Source organism: Amblyraja radiata, chromosome 1 (genome assembly GCF_010909765.2).
Source record: "Amblyraja radiata isolate CabotCenter1 chromosome 1, sAmbRad1.1.pri, whole genome shotgun sequence".
NCBI lineage: Eukaryota > Metazoa > Chordata > Chondrichthyes > Rajiformes > Rajidae > Amblyraja > Amblyraja radiata.
The window spans coordinates 143153005-143176730 of record NC_045956.1 but is presented as its reverse complement, the minus strand read 5'-3'; the positions used below and the strand labels follow the sequence as shown (position 1 = coordinate 143176730).

The following is a 23726-nucleotide window of genomic DNA, read 5'->3' as shown; positions in this document are numbered from 1 at the left end:
CTGACGTGCATCTTTGACTTCCATCAGCCTGTTTCTATCCTGCTAAAATCTATCACAATCCTTTTTAGCAGTTCACAATACTGCAGGACATTTGCAAAGGAGAAAAAATTTGGCATTCTTTCAAGAAGATGGCATAAACACAATGGCCCACATGGGCTCCGTTTATGCTGAATAATTCAACGATGATCTATGCTGGTTAATGTTAACAGTGAAATGGTACAGAGAAATGCCAGAACTCATTATGCATCAATCTTTTAAAATGGGGATTGCAATTTGAATCCTTTGATCTATAATAATCTGTTGTATTTGTCCAGTTCCACTTCTTAATGTGTAATTTGTCACAAACTTTATTCTGAGAGAACTTATTTCCCTCATGCTACAAATGAGGTCATCATGGGAGCTTCTATCCCAAATGACTTCCTGCCTAATCCTGCATTTTAGTCAATGTGGGTTGCAGAATTTTTCAAATGCACGTTTATTTGGCCATGAAATAACATTGTATTTATTTATTTGTGGAATGCAGGTAGCACTGACAACATTTATTGCCTATTCTTAATACTTTGAAATAAGTGGTTTGCTCAACAACTTGGAGGGTTAGTTAAGAGTTAACCACACTGGAGTTTCATGCAGGCTGTAAAAAATAAAAATGTTGGTTTCTTTCCAGATAAGCTTTTTATGATTATCTACTTTCATGGTCACCATTGCACACACCAGAATTTATTTTTGTTTTATTTTGTTTTATTTAATCAACTGCTGCAAATTTGAATTTGTCTCTTTGAATTGTTAGTGTTAGATTCTGATTATAAACCCAAACTGCTATTTTATCTGTAGAAAATCCTAACCATTCTTTGGAAATTCACCAAGGTTGGAATCATTTCAGCTGATTGTCAACGCTGACAAATCTTTATCAGTATTCAGGAGTTCTGGTAAATAAATCCTATTTCAAAACTGACCACCACTAATCTTGTGTCATGATGCTATCTGTTCAGTAGGCTACCGTCAAATGGTTCATGCAACTTTTTCTGCTATCATCATTTTGTCCCCCGAAAGGTGATTGTGCTAAATATCTTAACTATCGTTTAACATTTTAGTTTTGTACATGTCATCAGATGCAATCAAAGTTATTACCTGTGAATTCCCATCATCTATTACGAATAAGAAGGCATTATCTACTTTAACTGTGTTAGGACCTCCATTAAAGCAGCTGATATTTTATAGTCTGAATTTTCATTTAAGTAGCATCTTTCACATCCTCGGGACATGCCAAAAATGAATCGCATCCAATAAATTGTTTTCTGGTGCAGTGATTGTTGTTATATAGGCAGACACAGCAGCCAATTCATACACAGCAAAGTCCCAATGTATGACAGTTAATGTGTTTCCTGGATCTCGATTGATCTCGATCTAGGTGCATGTTATCCCGGCCACCACTAAAGTGGAAAAGAAATGTGATTTGCAGAATATTGGCACCTTTGACTCCTAGCTGTCTCCCAGTGTTACCCTGAAATATCAGCCTAAATTATGTCCTTCAGTTCCAAAGTAAAACTGACTTGGAGACAAGTGTGCAGCCAAAGATGTCAATCTGCTCTGTGTGATCTCAGAAAATTGTTTTATCATTGGTTTATTATTATTATTGTCACATGTACTGAGATACCATGAACATTTTTCAACATATTGCAAGGTAGTGCACAAAACGGAAAGGGAACAGAGCGCAGGATATAGTGTTACAACTAGTGCAGGTGCAAGGCCACAACAAGGTTCAGGAATACATCCCTTAGCTTATGACATAAAATATCATTAATGTTACCCACTCATTTTACCAATATAATTTCTAGGCCAGCAACAATATAGAACATTTGAAAGGTCTAAGTGTTAGAGTATGATGATAAAAATGACTTACTAAAATTAATTTGTAACTTACTTATTTCACGTCGATAAATAGTAATGAGGAAATATAATACCTATTCTTTCATGCATGCCACTTCAGCAACGCCTACTGTACCTGTCTTTCACTATTCAGATCATTGGCATTTGACTGAGAGTTCGTAACATTTAGCTACTTCTCTATTTTTTTCCTCCTGTGGGCAGGTCACAGTGATTGCTTTCTATTCCAATGTCTATTTTCTTTGAGTTTTTATTGTTTTCTAGTGCTGTTCAAAAACATTAGCTTTTTTGAAATTTATGAAAATACAATGAATTAATGCATGGTCCATTTCTCAATGTATTGTTGAATATCTCTCTTTTGTCACATTTTGATTGTTTAACAGAAAATTTGCTTGTGAATTCCATTAAAATCCTTGGAAAGAGAATTAAGTGAAAGGGCTAAAAATGATCAGGATTCAGAAGGATGATTGTGTTATCTCATAAGAGAAGAAGGTGAGATAGATGAGGTGATGTAGAACCAGAGGAAGGGATAACAGATGGATGAGAACAAGAGGAGAGGATGAATGGGACCCAGTGGGGTGGGAGTTGGTGACAAACAGGAGGAAGATGTGGATGAGGGGAGAGGATCTGTGCGACAGAGGCATGTGGAGTGAAAATAATGATGTGTGCAAAGAATGGTATTGGGAACGATAGAGAACAAGGTAGATGGGGAGAGAAAATGTTACATTAATTTTGGAGAAATCAGTTTTCATGCCACTAAGTCCTAGGTAATGCTAATTTAGTTTAGTTTGGTTTAATTTAGAGATATAGCACAGAACAGCTTCTCACTCTGATTCATCACACTCCTGAATGGGACTTCCATAAGCTAGGAAACAAGCCCTTCGGCTGCACTAACCAGCGATCCCCGCACATTAACACTATCTTGAACACATTTCAATTTATACCAAGCCAATTAACCTACAAATCTGTACGTCTTTGGAGTGTAGGAGGAAACTGAAGATCTTGGAGAAAACCCAAGTGGTCACAGGGAGAACATACAAACTCTGTATAGACAACACCCATAGTCGGGATCAAACCCGGGTCTCTGGCGCTGCAAGCACTATAAGGCAGCAATTCTACTGCTGCCCCACCGTGTCAAATAGAATATGAGATGCTTTTCTTTCAGTATGGATGTGGCCTCACTCAGGCATGGCCGAGACCAAAGAAGAACAGGTTGTTCTGGGAAGGGGAAGGGGAATTGAAGTGGCTTGCAGCCAAGGGCATGCGCTGGCTCTGGCAGACAGAGCGCGTGTTCCGTCATGTTCAGTGAAGCAGTTTGTCTAGTCTACGCTTGGTGTCACTGATGTAGAGGAGGCCACATGGAGAGCACTCCATGCAATTAATGAACTTGGAGGAAGTGCATGGAAATCTCTGTGTCACATGGAAGGGCTGCTGGGGTCAGTGACTTGCAGATGTGGAGGAAGGGTCAGTGCTGCAGGGGTCTTCTGGGGTTGCAGGGAGTGACTGGGGAGAAGAGCTGCAGGAGGGTTGGATGGGGAGAGCTGGATGTGCAAGGATGAGCAAATAAGGCCTTTGACAAGGTTCCTCATGGAAGGTTGGTTAAGAAGGTTCAACTGTTGGGTATAAATGCAGGAGTAGCAAGATGGATTCAACAGTGGCTGAATGGGAGAAGCCAGAGGGTAATGGTGGATGGCTGTTTGTCGGGTTGGAGGCAGGTGACTAGTGGGGTGCCTCAGGGATATGTGTAGGGTCCTTTGTTGTTTGTCATGTACATCAATGATCTGGATGAAGGTGTGGTAAATTGGATTAGTAAGTATGCAGATGATACCAAGATAGGGGGTGTTGTGGATAATGAAGAGGATTTCCAAAGTCTACAGAGTGATTTAGGCCATTTGGAAGAATGGGCTGAAAGATGGCAGATGGACTTTAATGCTGATAAATGTGAGGTGCTACACCTTGGCAGGACAAATCAAAATAGGACGTACATGGTAAATGGTAGGGAATTGAAGAATACAGTTGAACAGAGGGATCTGGGAATAACCGTGCATAGTTCCTTGAAGGTGGAATCTCATATAGATAGGGTGGTAAAGAAAGCTTTTGGTATGCTAGCCTTTATAAATCAGAGCATTGAGTATATAAACTGGGATGTAAATTGTAAAATTGTAACTTGTAAAATTGTACAAGGCATTGGTGAGACCAAATCTGGAGTATGGTGACAATTTTGGTCGCCCAATTATAGGAAGGATGTCAACAAAATAGAGAGAGTACAGAGGAGATTTACTAGAATGTTGCCTGGGTTTCAACAACTAAGTTACAGTGAAAGGTTGAATAAGTTAGGTCTTTATTCTCTGGAGCGCAGAAGGTTAAGGGGGGACTTGATAGAGGTCTTTAAAATGATTAGAGGGATAGACAGAGTTGATGTGGACAAGCTTTTCCCTTTGAGAATAGGGAAGATTCAAACAAGAGGACATGACTTCAGAATTAAGGGACAGAAGTTTAGGGGTGACATGAGGGGGAACTTCTTTACTCAGAGAGTGGTAGCAGTGTGGAATGAGCTTACAGTGGAAGTGGTGGAGGCAGGTTCGTTGGTATCATTTAAAAATAAATTGGATAGGCATATGGATGAGAAGGGAATGGAGGGTTATGGTATGAGTGCAGGCAGGTGGGACTAAGGGAAAAAAAGTTGTTCGGCACGGACTTGTAGGGCCGAGATGGCCTGTTTCCGTGCTGTAATTGTTATATGGTGTTATATGGTTATAAGGGAGAGGGTGGCAGATAGCGGAAAGGGGTGGGTACAAGAAGATATGACTGGCAGTGGAATCGTGTTGAAGTTGGTGGAAATATCAAGAGAATACTCCTGAACTAGAAAATGGAATTGCAGGAAGTCGCAAGTTCCCGAGTTATAGGAGTAGAATTAGGCCATCCAGTACATCAAATCCATTCTGCCATTTAATCATGGCTGATCTCTGCCTCTTAGTCCCATTTTCCTGCCTTCTCCTCAAAACTCTTGACACCCGTTCTAATCAAAAATGGTAATTCATGCTATGAAGCAGAAGGAACTGAATAATCATGATTCAATTTGGTCCATATCTTTTCAGACTTTCTTCGCCATAAATTTGTCCAAATGTTTAGGCTTAGGTTTATTATTGTATTGTATTGTATTTTAACTCAAAACGTTACAATTCCTTAATCAGCCATAAGTTTTGCATTAGAAGGAACTGCAGATGCTGGTTTAACCCGGATAGACACAAAAAGCTGGAGTAACTCAGCGGGACAGGCAGCATCTCTGGAGAGATGGAATGGGTGACGTTTCGGGTCGAGACCTTTCTTCAGACTGGTTAGGGATAAGGAAAATGAGAGATATAGACTGTGATGTGGAGAGATAAAGAACAATGAATGAAAGATATGCAACAAAGTAACGGTGATAAAGGAAACAGGAGAGGGAGTGGTTTGAATGAGACAGGTAATGCAGGAAGAATAATATCGACGGGAATGTAGGAAGGATCAGAGGAAATGAAAATAAGAATTCTGACATAAATTTAAGAAAAATAAATGGGAAAGAATCGCAGAAATTTCAAATAAACAGAAGGGGCAGTCATCCCCTGGTAAAAAATAATAGTACCAAGGAATTTTTAGGATTCAGTATGGGAAAACATAGATTTGGGAATCCCAGAGAAAGACAGAGCGACACAAGGAGCAGCAGAAGAAATAGAGGTGAGAATCGGGCTGACAATTAAAGACAAACAATGAAAAGAAGGAATTGCACAGTCAAGCTGCAAAGCAAAGGTACTGAACAGCAGTTGGATTATGCAAAATTACAATATGCAAGGGAGAAATACTGACCACTAACTACATTAGGTTGAAGCAGAATGTGTACCAGTGGTATCTCAAAGAAATGTGGAATACTTGTTTCTTCCTATTGTTTCCTCACTTGGGAGAGATCTTTCCTGAAAGGAAACACAGTACAGGTGTCAGGAGTTATGGGAAGAAGGCAGGAGAATGGGATTAGGAGGGAGAGATAGATCAGCCATGATTGAATGGCGGAGTAGACTTGATGGGCCAAATGGCCTAATTCTACTCCTATTCCTTATGACATTATGACCTTACCGTCAGGGAAACTCGAAAAGCAATGTCCAGTTATGTAAAGATGCAGGAAGAAGCCCAAAACATTGGCCTGGACTTTTCTAAGTAGAGTGCTTTCCCCACAGTCATGGCTTTCAAAACCTATCGTCCTGAAGTTACCCGCTGGGGATTTGTGTGGCTGATTTTGTTGGGTGAATCTGTCTGAGATGGCAACACAATGGCACAGTGGTAGGGTTGCTTCCTTTTATGCCCCTGTCCCACTTAGGAAACCTGAACGGAAACCTCTGGAGACTTTGCGCCCCGCCCAAGGTTTCCGTGCGGTTCCCGGAGGTTGCAGGTGGTTGCCGGAGGTTGCAGGTAGTGGAAGCAGGTAGGGAGACTGACAAAAACCTCCGCGAATTGCACGGAAACCTAGGGTGAGGCGCAAAGTCTCCAGAGGTTTCCGTTCAGCTTTCCTAAGTGGGACAGGGGCATTTACAGCACCAAATTTCCGGGTGCAATCCTGACTACGGGTGCTACCTGTACGGAATTTGTACGTTCTCCCTGTGACTGCGTGGGTTTTCTCTGCGTGCTCCAGTTTCCTTCTACACTCCAAAGACATACAGAATTGTACATTAATTAGCTTTGCTGAAATTGGAAATTGTCCCTAATGTGTAGGATAGTGCTAGTGTACGAGGTAATCGCTGATCAGCGTGGACTGGGTGGGGCAAAGGGCCTGTTTCTGTGCTGTATCTATCAAGTCTAAAGTGTATGAGAGCCCAGTCTCAAGGCCATGAATGACAAATGGAGTTCAAGCAATGTGATTGGGGAACATAGGGAAGGACACTTGATATCTTCTGACTATTTCTGACAGAGCCTTGTCACACTCTTTGTCAAAGCTGGCAATCTTTTACAAAGCTTCAACGTGTATCGAATACTCAGAAACATTTATAATTTATTAAGAATGAACTATGCAATTTTTTTTAGGTTTTCCCAAAAGATTACGAAAATAAAGGAATCATTGATATTTGAATAATTAAAAAGCTAAAGCACGCACAAATGATTTAAAAAGCTGTAACATCCCTTCTTCTTACCCTTCGTCTTTGCGTGCATTTGAAATGAATGGGCTCATAGTTTCCACACCAGATCTACATTGGCAAAGGTTGTAAGAGCAGAGCTCCCCAGCTTTTCTGCTGGGTAATCACCAGCGGTGCTAAGTCGGAACGAGCAGATCTTCTGCGTTTATGCAGGAGTCCCTGAACTTGCCGGCATTTATGTAGGTAAATGGGGTTCTGTCCTGGGACTGCTTATAAAAAGCCAGCAAGATCCAGGCAATTATAACTTGAGCATCCATCAGTGCTGCAGGTTTGGACTCTGTTTATGGGGGCCATGGGTTCACTGGAATTGTGGATTTATTAACCTGCTCTGTGTGGGTTTGTGGATGAATCCTGCTGCGGTTTTATCAGCTGAGAGTGGGTGGATGATGATTCATACCCGAGCACAGTGATGTTGAAATACAATGTGAACAACAGCAATTTCATGGCAAGATTAGATAGACTGAGATGTACTTTCCTACAGAGGCAAATTGTTTTACTGACAAGACCAACAAAATGAAATGAGAGAGTGGGGAAAGAAAGAAATGCAAGGGCAGCCTGTGTTCTTACTAAATAATAACTACTGATCCCGTGATAAGATTTTGTGAAGTTCTGATGACTAAAGTTGGCTAGTTCCACCTGATGCTCCATCAGCTGTCTGCAATGCCTCTTCATGTGCACTGAAATTGTAGGACAGCTAAAGTTACTCAAGGTGTATGAGTTTTTGGTGCCGTGTAATCGCTCCTTTTGAACATAAGATCATGTGATACGAGCAAAATTAGGCTATTCGGCCCATCAAGTCTACTCCACCATTCAATCATGGCTGATCCTAACCCCATTCTCCTGCCTTCTCCCCATAGCGTCTGACACCTGTACTAATCAAGCTTCCATTTATCTCTGCCTTAAACTATCCACTGACCTCCACAGCCTTCTGTGGCAAAGAATTCCACAGATTCACCTGACTAAAGAAATTCCTCCTCATCTCCCTCGTAAAAGAACGCCCTTTAATTCTGAGGCTATGACCTCTAGTCCTAGACTCTCCCACTAAACACTCCTGTTGAGTGCACTTTATTACAAACTGACATGTTATGTAGACCCAATTCCCCTTGAATCTCTCCATATGGTGGAGTGTTGCAACCCTACAAACTTTATTGCCTGTTTTGTTTTACAAACTTTCAGACAGTGTCATGTATTGAAACTGTCGCAGTGTGAAGTGAAGAAATAAGGAACTGCAGATGCTGGTTAATACACAAAAGAGCATAATATGCTAGAGAAACTCAGCAGGTCAGGCAGCATCTCTGGAGAACATGAATAGGTGACATTTCATGTCGAGACCTTCCTTTGGACTGATTGTAGGGGGGAGGGGGAGAAGAAAGCTGGAAGAGGGGAGAGGCAGGACAAAGCTTGGCAGGTTATAGGTGGACTCAGGAGAAGGGGGTTTTGATACTTCACGGTGTGAAGTGACCTGTCCTTAGGGATTCTCTCATGAAGTAGGAGCATTTGTCCCTGGTAAATACTTTGAGAGACTTGGAAACCTGTTTAAGAGGGAGTCAAAATGTGTAAGAAGGAACTGCAGGTCTGAACTGTAGTCTGAAGAAGGGTCTTGTCCTGAAACGTCACCTATTAGTCTGAAGAAGGGTCTCGACCCAAAACATCACCTATTCCTTTTCTCTAGAGATGCTGCCTGACACGCAGAATTACTTCAGCATTTTGTGTCTATCTAAGAGGGAGTCAATGTGGCAGTACGTCATTTTACAAGAAAAAAGACTCAACCATTGACCTACTGCTGACGACACATCTGATTCATGAAGAACACGAATAATCAGTGTGCATTGGGGTGGATGAGGCTGACAACATCCCTCGGTGATAGGAGCTGGATCCAATCTTTGGGAAACAGTTGGAAATAAGACCATGCAATGGATGACATTCAAAAGACAGAACAGAAATCAGGTGACTTGAGCACATAGAGAATAGGGCAAAACCATGGACAGTACTGAAAGCAGGAGATAGGAGTTCAAAAATAAATAGTAAAGCTTCTCTGCGCCTTTGCCGCAACACCTCAGATACACGGAGCATCCTCTCCTGACAGTATTAATATGACATGGTTTCTTATTGTATTAGGTATAAAGAACTAGAAGGATAGAATTACTCATGGGTTGTGAAATAGCTTGAAACAATTATAGTATGTTATGATTTGTTATAATTGTGGCCAGCATTATACCTATTGTACAAAGCCCATCAATGTAATTAAAATAAATTGCATTTACCGTATGGGTTCAGGCAGCAAATAGTTCCCCTGGGTTTGCATTAGTGGTTTTTAAATGCAGTATTGCCAGAGCTTTGACAGTGTCCATTACAAAAGTGTTTTCAAGTCATCATTTGTATGTATTTTGTCCTTAGCTTCATAAGAAACAGCATCAGAACTCCTTCCACTTTTAATATGCTGTCACCAAAGTAGATCTAACGATTACAGAGATATTATAGACAATAGACAATAGGTGCAGGAGTAGGCCATTCAGCCCTTTGAGCCAGCATCGCCATTCACTGTGATCATGGCTGATCATCCATACTCAGTACCCCGTTCCTTCCTTCTCCCCATATCCCCTGACTCCGTTATCTTTAAGTGCTCGATCTAACTCTCTCTTGAAAGCATACAGAGAATTGGCTTCCACTGCCTTCTGAAGCAGAGAATTCCACAGATTCACACCACTCTGTGTGAAATAGTTTTTCCTCATCTCAGTTCTAAATGGCTTACGCCTTATTCTTAAACTGTGGCCCCTAGTTCTGGACTCCCCCAACATCGGGAACCTGTTTCCTGTGTCTAGCGTGTCCAAACCCTTAATAATCTTATATGTTTCAATAAGATATCCTCTCATCCTTCTAAATTCCACAGTATACAAGCCCAGCCGCTCCACTCTATCAACATATGACAGTCCCTGCCATCCCAGGAATTAACCTCATGAACCTTCGCTGTACTCCCTCAATAGCAAAAATGTCCTTCCTCAAATTTGGAGACCAAAACTCCAGGTGTGGTCTCACTAAGGCCATGTACAAATGCAGAAGGACCTCTTTGCTCCTATACTCAACTCCTCTTGTTATGAAGGCCAACATGCCATTTGTTTTTTTCACTGCCTGCTGTACCTGCATGCTTAGTTTCAGTGACTAATGAACAAGGACCCCCAGATCTCGTTGTACTTCCCCTCTTCCCAAATTGACACCATTCAGATAATAATCTGCCTTCCTGTTTTTGCCACCAAAGTGGATAACCTCACATTGATCTACATTAAACTGCATCTGACATGCAACTGCCCGCTCATCCAACCTGTCCAAGTCACCATGCATCCTCATAGCATCCTCTTCACAGTTCACCCAGCTTTGTGTCATCTGCAAATTTGCTAATGCTAATCCCTTCATCTAAATCATTAATGTATATTGTAAATAGCTGCGATCCCAGCACCAAGCCTTGCGGTACTCCACTAGTCACTGCCTGCCATTCTGAAAGGGACCCGTTAATCACTACTCTTTGTTTCCTGTCTGCCAACCAATTTTCTATCCATGTCAGTACCCTACCCCCAATACCATGTGCTCAAATGTTGCTCACTAATCTCCTATGTGGGACCTTATCAAATGCTTTCTGAAAGTCCAGGTACACTACATCCACTTGAATTAAAGAAGGGAAGAAAGGGCTGTAGAATGAAAGTTATTGCACAGAAATTGTTCAGCCTGTGTCTTTAATACTGTATTCATAGATCCTGGTGTTCCTGATACAGTTCAGATATATTTTTTGAACATGTCAAACATGTACTGAAATACTGTGGAGGGGAAGCCATTTTAGTTTTTAAAATATTCCTTTTTGTTAAACCTTTTTGGCTGATCCGTTTTTTTTAATGTATAAGGAGATGATGACAGGTATATATTTTTGTTCAAGTTCAGTCTTTATTTGTATTTGAACTATGTGGTTTATTGTCTGCTCCTCCTCTGTCCCTTGTTGTTTAGTGTATAAACGTACAGAGATTTGAGCCATCTCGTGGCACCAAATTACAGCAATTCCACAGCCAAATGTATCACTGGGGCGCTTGTGCACATTGTACTGACCAACTATGAATCATTAGTAAGGGCATTTCAGCTCAGTCATGTGAGAAGAGCCATGAAGAAAGAAAATAATGATGCTGACTTACTGAGGACGGCATTATTTAGAGGTAATAAAATGCAGAGCCCAAATCGGGACACTGACAAGATCAATGAGTCACTCTCTCAACTACCCCTCCTTCTCCTCAGTGAGTTCTCAGTCTGATGCGCACACACTCACAAGAAAGCAGCGAGGGATGAATTTTACAGATTAGTACTCCTGGTGTATTTCGGGAATCCGGGGACAGATTCATTTTAATGGACATAAAATGCTGTGGGCTGTGAATCAGATGTGCTGACCTCCGCTTCCAAATTCCTCATATGGCCTCCCATTGCACACAGTTCTCAGCCATTGCTGGTAATTGGAGAATTCACCCCAGAATTATCCCTGTGGTTCAGTGAGTTTACAGTATCTAGCGAGATGCCAAGCCATCCAGGCACGGACCTTAGGCTTGATCCTACGGGAACTGTGCAGACATTGATTGGGCAAAAAAGAAGTGCTCTGTTGCAGGTCCCTGTGGTTGAACATCAGCCTTCTGACAATCACTGTCAGAGCTTGCCGTTGAGTTGCGACCACTTGGATGATGTAAGGGAGATCCGTTAGATTCTGTGGCACTTTAAATCTGCAAAGAATGAACTGTATTCAGCATGAGAAGGGAAAGGGCAATAAAAATGGGAAAGGACTTTGAGTGAAAGTCCTCAGAAAAAACGAAGAAAGAAATGCTACCCTTGAGTTAATTACTTACTTACAGGGCAGAATTAGCAGAAACATAACATTTAGGAGTCAACCTAGACTTTTTCTAGATAAAACATGATCGGCACTTTCAATTGTTCAATTCAATGATACTGTGATACTTTATGGTCGCAAGCGTCCTAGGTCCTCTAAAACTATTTGTTTCGCACACATTTAACACAGATAAGCACAATCATAGATAAGTACAAAAAATGCAACGATTGTAGTGTAAGAATAGTAGACTTCCCTGAAGCAGTTTACAAAAAGGTTCTGGCACCAACTTGTGCCCTTCAAGTTTCAAAGTTCTTAATAATAGAGTCTTATCTGGCCTTAAAGGCGTGTTGTGCTGGCGGCAGCACTGGGTTGCAGGGGACAAGCCACGGACAAGGCTCCCGCTCTAGGTGTTGACCTGGCCAGGCGATGCAGTCGGAGTCCTCCACTGATGCTCAGCCTCTCCGTGCTCCCTTCGCCTCCCGCAGCTGATCTCAGAACAGCAGAGCGCCTCCAAGGGCGTGGGAGCTGAGCCCACAGCCCACTCAGCGATCCTCTCCTCTGTCCACCGCCATCTTGAAATCAGGCCTTTATACAGCGTCTGCCAACTCCACCCGCCCTCCTCTCTGGTTCCTGGGTTTCGGAGTCGAGTAGGAAACGAGCCCTGGACGAGGCTTCCACTCCAGGCAGGTCCACCCCTGCAACGGACTGTTCCAGCTGCTACGGTCAGGCAAACGCCTCCGTTGCCATGCTGTGAGAACAGAGAGGTTGAGAAGAAGCTTCTTCCCAGAGGCCATTAGGACTGTAAACTTCTATCTCACCAGGGACTACATTTACTGTACCACTCTACTGCTTTTTTTTTAAATTGCTGTTTCTTTCCCTTTTTCCTTCCGCCCACAATATTTAATATGAAAAATAATATGTGATTCTGTTACATTCTGTTTGTAGTTTGTTTGGTTGTTTGTTTGTTTGTCTTTTTGCACAAAGTCCGCGAGCATTGCCACTTTTCATTTCACTGCACATCTCGTATGTGTATGTGACGAATAAACTTGACTTGACTTGACTTGACTTCCTGGTTGTGCAGCGGGTGAGCTGGGACTGCTGTCGGAGGTATGGAAAGACACGTGGGTCATCAGATTTCGCTATTTTTGTGTAGTAATTGATCTATTTGAACAACATATAGAAGAAAAAATATTTTGTGCAAGAATGACACCTTGCCGTTGCCTAGTTTATGTATGACAAGGGCATTTTCTGATCTGGATGCCATTACTGATCTGGACAACATTAACAAAGAGCACAGTGCAACATTTCGGTTGACACAACCCACTTCCCAGTATGGGGAAGTATTGTGGACGTGTACTGATACAGGATAAAGGGAATAACTTATAATGCAAGATAAAATTCAGTAATGTCTGATTAAAAATGGTCCGAGGATCTCCAATGAATGAGGTAGACAATCTCTCAGGACCTCTCTCCACTTGCCTGATAACAGCTGGGAAGAAACTGTCCCTGGAACTGGAGGTGTGCATTTACACACTTTGTACCTCTCCCATCCATCAGGCAAGAGGATTAATAGAGGGGCCACACTTAAAAGCCCACACGGTCACAGGAAGAATGTACAAACTCCGTACTGATAGCTCCCATAATCAGGATCAAACCCAGGTCTCTGGCGCTGTAACGCAGCAACTAACTCCACTGTCTTCTGCAGTCTGTAAAAGGGTCTCAACCCGAAACTCGTCATTCCCTCCACAGATGCTGCATGATCCGTTGAGTTACTCCAGCACTTTATGTTCTTCCCATGATTCCCGCATCTGCAGCTCTTTGCATCTCCTCATTCAAGCTCTGGTTATTAATTGTCATCATTAGAACCTAATCTGCTTATTTAAAGAAGTATCACTTTACAATGGGTGGCCTTCCTCTGTTTTCAGGAGAGCTGGTTAAAATGCAATCGCTCAGGACGAAAGCAGGGCTTCAATTGTTCAGTCCCATAGGATTATTCGAACCACTATCATTTCATTTCTGCAGGGCGGTGGGATCAGAATTATCCCTTCAATATTAAAAAATTAGACATGCAACTTCTTCAAAGCAGAATTCACATATTTAGTGTCCTTGAAATTGGTCACTGCCTGAGAAAACCCAAATCAAAGTCATTGAAGGCTGAATAAGAAGTGTCTATCTATATAATAGGGAAAACAAAATTAGAATGTGCTTTATACAGAATAAGTCGCCTACATTAGATTCTCACAGGCAGGAATTAAAATAGTGCCTGTTAGTCACAGGCTTCAGTCTTCCCTCAATGTATTCTGCCTTGACATCTCCACCATTATCCTCATGCTTGCTCGTGTAGCTCCTTATTACCAGCAGTTCACACTTGTACCAGTCTTCATTTCATTCCTTGTCATTTTTGATCTTGTCACAGAGCAAAGAGTTGAGGAGAAAATATACCCACAATTCTCAGCTGACAGCGGCCCATCATTTGACAGATTGTTTGCGGATGCTTGCAACAAGATGTCAATTTTACATAAATCATTGGAAGGAAACCACATGTTGCCACTTTTGCTCTTTCATGTGCCAGACTCCAATGTTCTTTTGTGTCTTGCCGGTGGAAATCATTCAGCCTGCTGTAGGTTCTACTACACTTGACAGCAAATCTCATTAGAGCAAGTTTGAACCGCAAATAAAAAAAAACTTTTAAGTGCATGAAACCCATAGCAGGTCAGTCAAAAGCTGAGAGAGGAAGATAGGTTAATGTGTCAAGTGGGATTTTCATCAGAACTCAATGATGGGCCCAACCTGACAAGTGAAAGTTTGTTTCTCTTCTCGATATTGACAGGCCTACTGTTTGTTTTGCACGTCTTTCCTTAGTCTTATTTCAATTTTCAAACGTGGTCTATTTCACCCCTTTTGTCTGCAATTTGTAGCCTAGAATTTCTCAAAGCAGTTTCACGCCTCGAGTGGAATCACCATTGTATTCCGACCATCGGTCGATGTGCCTTTCTATCATTGGAACCAGAGCTGAGAGAGTAAAGGGTAGAGGTACCAGTTTCCTGTTTCAGTTTCAGTTTAGTTTATTGTCACCTATGCCAAGGTGCAGTGAAAAGCTTTTTGTTTCATGCTAACCAATCAGCAGAAAGACAATACATGTTTACAATCAATCCATTTACAGTGTATACAGTGTGGAGCAATTGTAATGTGAGTTTGGAGATCTGCTTCTGATAGTGGCAACATAGGTAGACAGTATCGAGTATCAATCAAGTATCCTTTATTGTCATTCAGACTTTTCAGTCTGAACGAAATGTTGTGCCTTGCAGTCATAACATAGAATAAAATAACAAAACACACAATAAACACAGATTTAACATCCACAGAGTCCACCAGGCACCTCCTCACTGTGATGGAAGGCAAAAGTCTTAAAGTCCTTGTCTCTTCCCTCCTCGTTCTCCCTCTGCATTGAGGCGATCCAAGCTTCTGATGTTGTGACCCCGCCAGGTGATGGTAAGTCCCACAGCTGAATCCGAGCTCCGTAAATGGGCCAGTTCAAACTCCGCGGCCCGGGGCGGTCGAAGCTGCCGAAGCTGCCACCCTACAGCCCAGCGGACGCAGCTGTTTTTGCGGGAGCTCCGGAGAACAGGTCACCAACCTGTGACCTGCGAGCTCCCGACGTTATCGTCCACTGGGCCCGCGGCCGAGCCTCCGAGGCTCCGAAGTCGGGCCGCCGCCGCAACGTCACCACAGCCCCGAAGTCGGAGAGCCCCGCGTTGATAAGTCCTGGCTGGCTCTGCCTCCGGATCCTCGAGGTCGGTCCCAGTTGGAGGCTGACAGCTCCGCCATTAGGCCTCAGCGCAGACGGAGACAGAGATGGGGTATACAACAAGAAAAGGTCGCATCCCCCCCGAAGGAAGAGACTAAAACAGTTTCTCCTACCCCCCGCACATACACAACTAAAATAAAACTGAAACAAACTGTGCCAACGGGACTAGAAAACAAAAAAAAAGAGGAAAAAAACGGTCTGCAGATGAGCAGCAGCTGCTAGGGCAGCGCCGCCACTTCCGGACAGGGTGATGAAGTAAGTGTTTGGCACACTTGCCTTCATCGGTCAGGGCATTGAGTACAGCATAGGGCATGTTATATATAGTACAACTCATTGGTAAGGCCACACTTGGAGTTTTGTGCACAGTTCTGTAGGAAGGATGGTAATTATGCTGGAAAGAATGGAGAAAAGATTGACAAGGATGTTACCGAGACTAGATGGTTAGTTACAACAAGAGGCTTGATAGGCTGGGACTTTTTCCCCTGAGCTTGGGAGGCAGTGTGACATTATAGAGGTGTATAAAATCACAAGGGGTGAGATAGGTGGATGGTCACAGTCTTGTTTCCCAGGGTAGGGGAGTCTAAAGCTACAGGGCATACATTGAAGGGGAAAGGGGAAAGATTTACAAGGGATGGCTTTATCCACCATAAGGATGGTGGGATTATGAAACGAGCTGCCAGAGAAGGCTTAGGGATCGGTACAATTACAAAGCTTAAAATACATTTGGGACACAAATGTTTTGGAGGGACAAATACAAGCAAATAGAACTAGATCGGGTAGACATCTTGGTTGCCATGGATGAATTGGGCTAATGAGCCTATTTTCATGCTGCATGACTGTATGATTCTATGACTATGACTCCATGACGTATTCAATCATAGGTGTTGTAAATATGGGTTTTTGGATCTTATCGTCCTTCTTGTATCCGAACACCAAGGTCACATAAGTTTCTATTAACAGGTACAATGCTAAGCGTGGCCTTGATAAAATCACCAACATGGACAGTGCTTGAGCAGTAGGCAGAATGTGTAGCATTGTCTGCTTTCTAGTGCACCTTCAGGTCGAGTGTATAATAGTGAAAGGAGCTCAGTCATAGAACATAGAGCAAAACAGCACAGGAACAGGTCATTTGGCCCACCATGTCTGTGCCGAACATGATAAAATGCTTTTGTCAAGGTCCGCGGATTGATCTGTCTGCCACCTGTCTACAGGTGATCATAGAGAGCGTGCAGCCTATCTGAATTGTTATGAGAAAACCAGCAGGTGCTTCTTTCCAGTGGTATTACCATGTTAGCGATCAGCTGCCATGAAGCTACTTCCATAGAAAATAGCTTGAAAATCAAAGTAAGATATATTCTTGATCTATCCATGAATTTATCTCCATTAATTTTTTGAAATCCAAGTTGCTGTTCGTGTAACATATTTTGCCACGCTTCGTCCACCTCAGCGGTCTAAGGTGCTTTAACTTTCCTTTGTCCGCTGTCTGTTCCATTAATCTCCCACTAATGATTCATAAGCGCACAACAAAAAATCTCATTGTGTTAATAGCCTATTCATAAAACATGAGTGGAAGCAGATGTATCATCTTCCTTCAACAGCAAAGCTGCAATGGTGGTAGAATTTTACTTTAATGTAATGTCAAACTGTTAACCATTTTTGAAGCAGCCCACTTTTGTTCACTGTCCAAGTTTCCTACATTCCAAGTATGTTTATTTTCATACATGTGTTGATTCTTAATATGCAGCAGCAGAGAAACATTCTGCGGTTAGTCATAGTCATACAGCTTGCCCACACTGACCAACGAGCCCCATCTACGCTCAAGAGGGACTTTATTGCCTTCCATCACAGTGAGGAATGCGGGGAGCTGCTGTGGTAGATGTTGATGTTAACTTGGCTGTGTGTCTTGTTGCATTTCACTTAGTATGGCTGTATGGTACCTCAAATGTCACTGTACCTTAATTGGTACATGTGACAATAAACTGACCTTGAAACCTTGCCTGCTTAAGGCCCACATCCCTCAAAACCTGTCCTATCCATGTAACTGTCTAATTGTTTCTTAAACGTTATGATAGTCCCTGCCTCAACTACTGCCCCTGGCAGCTTGCTCCATAGACCCACCACCCTTTGTGTGAAAAGTTCTGGTTCTCCCTGTCACCAAAGCTCACCATATTTCAATTTATGAAGTATTGTTAAGGCAACTGAGAAGGCCCTGCAGTGAATTCAGTTTAAGGCCACATGCTGACCATAGTTGAGTCTTTGCTCCATGTACCATTTAACTATGATGACATTGCAGTGTTCTTTTAAAGCTATATCAACTCATAAGGTCTGATATCAAAATGTTAGTTATTATATGCAACAACAGTCTATTCCGTAGCAGTGCAAGAAGCAACTTGCATTGTAGAAAGCAACAAAAACCCTGAAATAAGCAATAGGTTTTGGGGTGTGGGTCGAGAAAGTATGGTACTCAAGCTGCGCCCATTTCTTCTATTCTGTTAGAATTGTCAATTGGTGATATCTGAGGCTATCAAATAGGGCAGCTGAGCGGGGCAGCAGTAGTGCAACAGTAGTGCCAAAAGGGCCTGTCCTACTTTCACGACCAAATTCACGACCTCTGCCGAGTTTGCCCTAGACTCATACTCGCAGCATGGTCATCACGAGGTCGTAGGAGGTCGTAGGAGGTCGTAAGTAGGTCGTAGGTAGGTCGTGATGCTAGTCGTAGATAATCATGGCATCAAGTAGGTCAGGGTGTTTTTCTAGTCTGATGAAAAATGTCCACGAGTAAAAAAGGTTGTGAATTAGGTTGTGAAAGTGGGACAGGCCCCTTACAGTGCCGGAGACCCAGGTTCCATCCTGATTATGGGTGCTTGTCTGTACGCAGTTTGTACCTTCTCCCCGTTACCGCATCATAACCAAAACATTACATCACCACTAACTTCCAGGTGAATCTCCTTCACACCTTTCCCATCCTATCACGTGGCACCCAGAACTGCATGCAGTACTCCAGTTGAGGCCCAACCAAAGTTTTATAAAGTTGGAGCGTAATTTGCCTACTTTAGTATTCAATGGCCATTCTGACGAAGGCAGTATCCCATATTTCCCCTTAAGCACTTTATCTGTTTACATTCCCACATTTAAAAATCTCTGGACTTCCAAGTCAATATTCACTTCTATAATGAGCCCTTGCCTCGTTAGTACTGTCAAAATGCATCACCTCATAATTATCTACTATGAACTCCATTTGACTCATAGCCAAGCCAAATTTGGATCCAGTTTCAAAGGTTTCAAAGGTCTTTTATTGTCACGTGTACCAATTAAGGTACAGTGATGTGCGATTAACCGTGCAGCCATACTAAAAAAAAGCAACAAGACACATAACTACATAAAAGATAACATAAACATCCACCACAGCAAATTCCCCACATTCCCCACATTCCTCACTGTGATGGATAGCAATAAAGTCCAATCTTCTTCCTCTTTATTCTCCCGCGGTCGGGTCAGTCGAACCATCCTCAGTCGGGGCGATTGAAGCTCCCACATCCGGCGGTCAAAGCCCCCGCGTTGGGGTGATCGAAGCTCCCATGTTGGGACGATCGAAACTCCCACGCCGGGGCGGTCAAAACCCCTGTGGCTTGGAGCTCCCGAAGTTGGTCTCTAACCAGCGAACGCGAGCTCCACAATGATAAAGTCCGTAGGCTCCCGCGGTTGGAGCACCGAGGTCGATCCCTGGCAAAGGGATCGCGAGTTCCGCGATAGTAAGTCCGCAGGATCCGGCGTTTGGAGCTCCCGAAGGCGGTCTCCAACTCCTCGATGTTAGGCTGCAGTGCAGACGGAGATACAAAAATAAAAATCTCATCTCCATCGAGATAAGAGATTAAAAAATGTTTCCCTCAACCCCAACATAAAACAAGCTAGAGCACTAAAAACATACATTTAACACATACTATTAAAACTACAATGAAGGGACAGACAGACTGTTGGCGAGGTAGCCATTGCTAGCGCCACCCGGTGGTTACCCAGTTTGCCACATTGGCTGGCAGTACAAGATGGTGCATTGGAGCTCCGGGATGGTTTCTTGCATCCCTGGTGTCAGGGTCCATGATGTCTCAGAACAGCTGCAGAACCTTCTCAAGGGGTTGGGGAACAGTGAGAGGCCATCGTGCACATCGGTATTAATGACACAGGTAGGAAAAGGGATTAGGTCCTGCGAGTAAATATAGGCAAAAAAAGAAAATAGTCTCCCTTGAATCCCCTCTGAATCTCTTCTCCCTTATTCTGTCTATCTTTTGTTGTTTTGTCTATCTCTGAATATGGTAAAAAACAATTCTTAAAGGCAACCACAAAAAATTTTGTTTACCTCAATCATGGCCCTCTTAAATTTCTTTGCTCCAGGGAGAACAAGCTTAGCTTCTCCAGTCCCTCCTCATGACCAAAACATTTCATCACCCCTAACTTCCAGATGAATCTCCTCCGTACCTATCAAACCCATCCTATAATATAGCACCCAGAATTGTATGCAGTACACCAACCAGGCCCAACCAACATTTTATAAAGTTGGAGCGTAATCTTTGAGGACTTCGAGGGTGTAATTTCTGGATTTCTCCCACGCCAAGTGCTAGTGAGGCCAGGAATAGAAGGATAGGCCAGATTAATATGTGGCTGGGCAGTTGGTGCAGGGGGCAGAGGACTAGTTAGTGTGCAAACTTGGTCAGCATGGGCAAGGAGGCAGACAAGCCTGTTTCCATGCTGTACAATTTTATGATTCCGTCACTCTAAATTGCCCTGAATCCCATGGGCCTTAACCTTTTGGATCATTCTCCCATGTGAATCTTGTCAAAGGCCTCACTGAAATACATGTAAACCACATCCACTGTTCTGACCTGATCGATACACTTGGTTACATCTGTGAAAAATTTAATCAGATCGTTCAGAAGAGATTTGCCCTTGACAACTTGTGTTGGCTGTCTGATTAAACCCTGTTTTCCAAGTAATCTTTAATCCTGTCGCTCAGCATTTCTCCAATAGTTTCCCTACCACTAATGTTACTCACAGGTCAATAATTGTCAGACGTTTCCCTGCTGCTCTTACATAGAAACATAGAAAATAGGTGCAGGAGTAGGCCATTCGGCCCTTCGAGCCAATCGGCCCTATTTAATATGATCATGGCTGATCATCCAACTCAGTATCCTGTACCTGCCTTCTCTCCATACGCCCCGATCCCTTTAGCCACAAGGGCCACATCTAACTCCCTCTTAAATATAGCCAATGAACTGGCCTCAACTACCTTCTGTGGCAGAGAATTCCAGAGATTCACCGCTCTCTGTGTGAAAAAAATTTTTCTCATCTCGGTCCTAAAAGATTTCCCCCTTATACTTAAACTGTGACCCCTTGTTCTGGACTTCCCCAACATCGGGAACAATCTTCCTGCATCTAGCCTGTCCAACTCCTTAAGAATTTTGTACGTTTCTATAAGATCCCCCCTCAGTCTTCTAAATTCTAGCGAGTACAAGCCGAGTCTATCCAATCTTTCTTCATATGAAAGTCCTGACATCCCAGGAATCAGTCTGGTGAACCTTCTCTGTACTCCCTCTATGGCAAGAATGTATTTTCTCAGATTAGGAGACCAAAACTGTACGCAATACTCCAGGTGTGGTCTCACCAAGACCCTGTACAACTGCAGTAGAACCTCCCTGCTCCTATACTGAAATCCTTTTGCTATGATTGCTAACATACCTTCTTAAAAGGGGGACTACATTTCCTCCTGTCAACAAGAACCTCAGTTGTAAACAGCAAGTATTTAAAAATCTCAGTTAAAGCCCTTGCAAACTCTCCCCTGCTTTCCCAATCTAGCCTGGGATAAATTCTGTCCAGCCCGGGAATTTATTCACCTTTCAAGCTGTTCAGGCACCAAGCACCTTCTCTTTATTTATTGTGTCTGTATTTCACCTCTCCTTCTGCTTAATTCACTTTTTCTTGAGTGAAACCAACCTCTCTTCCATTGACACCATCTGCGCTCCACGTTGCCTCAGCAAGGCTGCCAGCATAATCAAGGACTAGTCTCACCTCCGACACTCCCTCTTCTCTCCTCTCCCATCAAGCAAGAGGTACAGAAGTGTGAAAACGCGTAACTCCAGATTCAGGTACAGTTTCTTCCCAGGCAACTGAACCATCCTATCCCTGACTGGAGAGCGGACCTGACTTACCATCTACCTCATTGGAGACTCTCGAACTATCTTTAATTGGACTTTACTGGACTTTGTCTTGCACTAAACATTATTCCCTTTATCCTGTATCTGTGCACTGTGGACGGCTTGATTGTAATCATGTATAGTCTTTGCGCTGACTGGATAGTACGCAACAAAAAAGCTTTTCATTGTACCTCGGAACACGTGACAATAAACTAAACTAAACCAAACTCACCTCTGCAGGAGAATCATAATAGGTTCACCAAATTGTACAGACGAAAGCATGCAATAGCTTGTTTCATCCTTGACTTCTCAGTTTAAAGGTTTCACTGTTTGATATTGCAGTAAATTCTACTGTGAAATTTCTTAACTAAAGTGGTCTTGGAGAATTTTGGAGAACGAGCACAGGAATGTATGTGGTCACAACGTGTCGTAGCACATAGTCATTTGGTCTTTAGTTTTCATAAATAATTGGCTGTTTGATGCTAGCAGTGAGGGTGATTCTAGGAGCTGCGTCTCTGCTAAATTAAACATTTCAATGGAAGGGATCACTTCAAGACTTTTTGTAAACATTCACCCCTATGTGGATGTTAAATTAGATTCCAGTTCACGTGCATGTCTTAATTGACACTCATACTTAAGGATTTATTAGAGGATAAGGAAAAAACAGATTCTTTCCACAATTGTCCAAACATCCCTACTTGTGGTTCAAATTAAAGAACTAAAGGAATGAGATCTGCGATTTGTCCACAGGGCCACGACAGAGGAGGATCATGCATCGCTAGATCACACGCTAGAATTTAGAAGATTGAGGGGGGATCTTATAGAAACTTACAAAATTCTTAAGGGGTTGGACAGGCTAGATGCAGGAAGATTATTCCCGATGTTGGGGAAGTCCAGAACAAGGGGTCACAGTTTAAGGATAAGAGGGAAGTCTTTTAGGACCGAGATGAGAAAAACATTTTTCACACAGAGAGTAGTGAATCTGTGGAATTCTCTGCCACAGAAGGTAGTTGAGGCCAGTTCATTGGCTATATTTAAGAGGGAGTTAGATGTGGCGCTTGTGGCTAAAGGGATCAGAGGGTATGGAGAGAAGGCAGGTATGGGATATTGATTTGGATGATCAGCCATGATCATATTGAATGGCGGTGCAGGCTTGAAGGGCCGAATGGCCTACTCCTGCACCTATTTTCGATGTTTCTATGTTTCTATCCACCCTAGTGCTCACACACTGTCAAACGATCATACTCTGAGGAAGAAGGGGATGAGTAAAGAATCAAATCTTCACTGCATCATGCAACCGGATGTATTATAAAGATGAAAGGCAAAGTTGTGGATGCTAGAAATCTCACAGAAACAGAAAGTAATGGAAATAATTAACAAGTCAGCCATCATCTGAACATGAACAACGAGGATTAATATGTCAGGCAAGGTTCCCACTGAACTGATGGAGAGTCCCCATACAAAATATTAACCTGTCGTCAATTTAGTTCTCAGATGCTGACAGAGTTGCCAAATATGTCCAAAATGTTTCATTTTTATACCACCAAAATTACAATAAATAAATACTGACTTGGAGATTTTTAGAAATGTCAAAGGACAGGGTTAAAAAAACATTTAAAATACAACACTCCTATGGCCTATTAATATGCCTCTCAGCAGTGGAAGTGCAGTGAATTGTTGCAGAGGTTCAAATGCAGCGGTAGATAAGGAAATATTGCCGTTTTGGTTGCAAATGCACAAACGTTTTTCTACATGCATTTAAATGTAACTAACGCAGAATCTTTTGAGTTCATTGCATTTAGTTGGCAGTACTCGTCTTTTGTGACATGATTGGTCCT

The 23726-nt window shown here is 42.7% G+C and overlaps 1 protein-coding gene and 1 long non-coding RNA gene across 10 annotated transcripts in view; both read left to right on the top strand.

Moving 5' to 3' along the window:
* celf4 (CUGBP Elav-like family member 4) overlaps positions 1-23726 on the top strand; it is a 1189269-nt gene that overhangs the window by 749766 nt on the left and 415777 nt on the right. The window lies entirely within an intron of this gene.
* On the top strand, positions 7236-23250 carry LOC116980212. Its single transcript, XR_004413902.1, has 3 exons — positions 7236-7510; positions 18362-18364; positions 23240-23250. It is a non-coding gene; the product is annotated as an uncharacterized LOC116980212 (long non-coding RNA).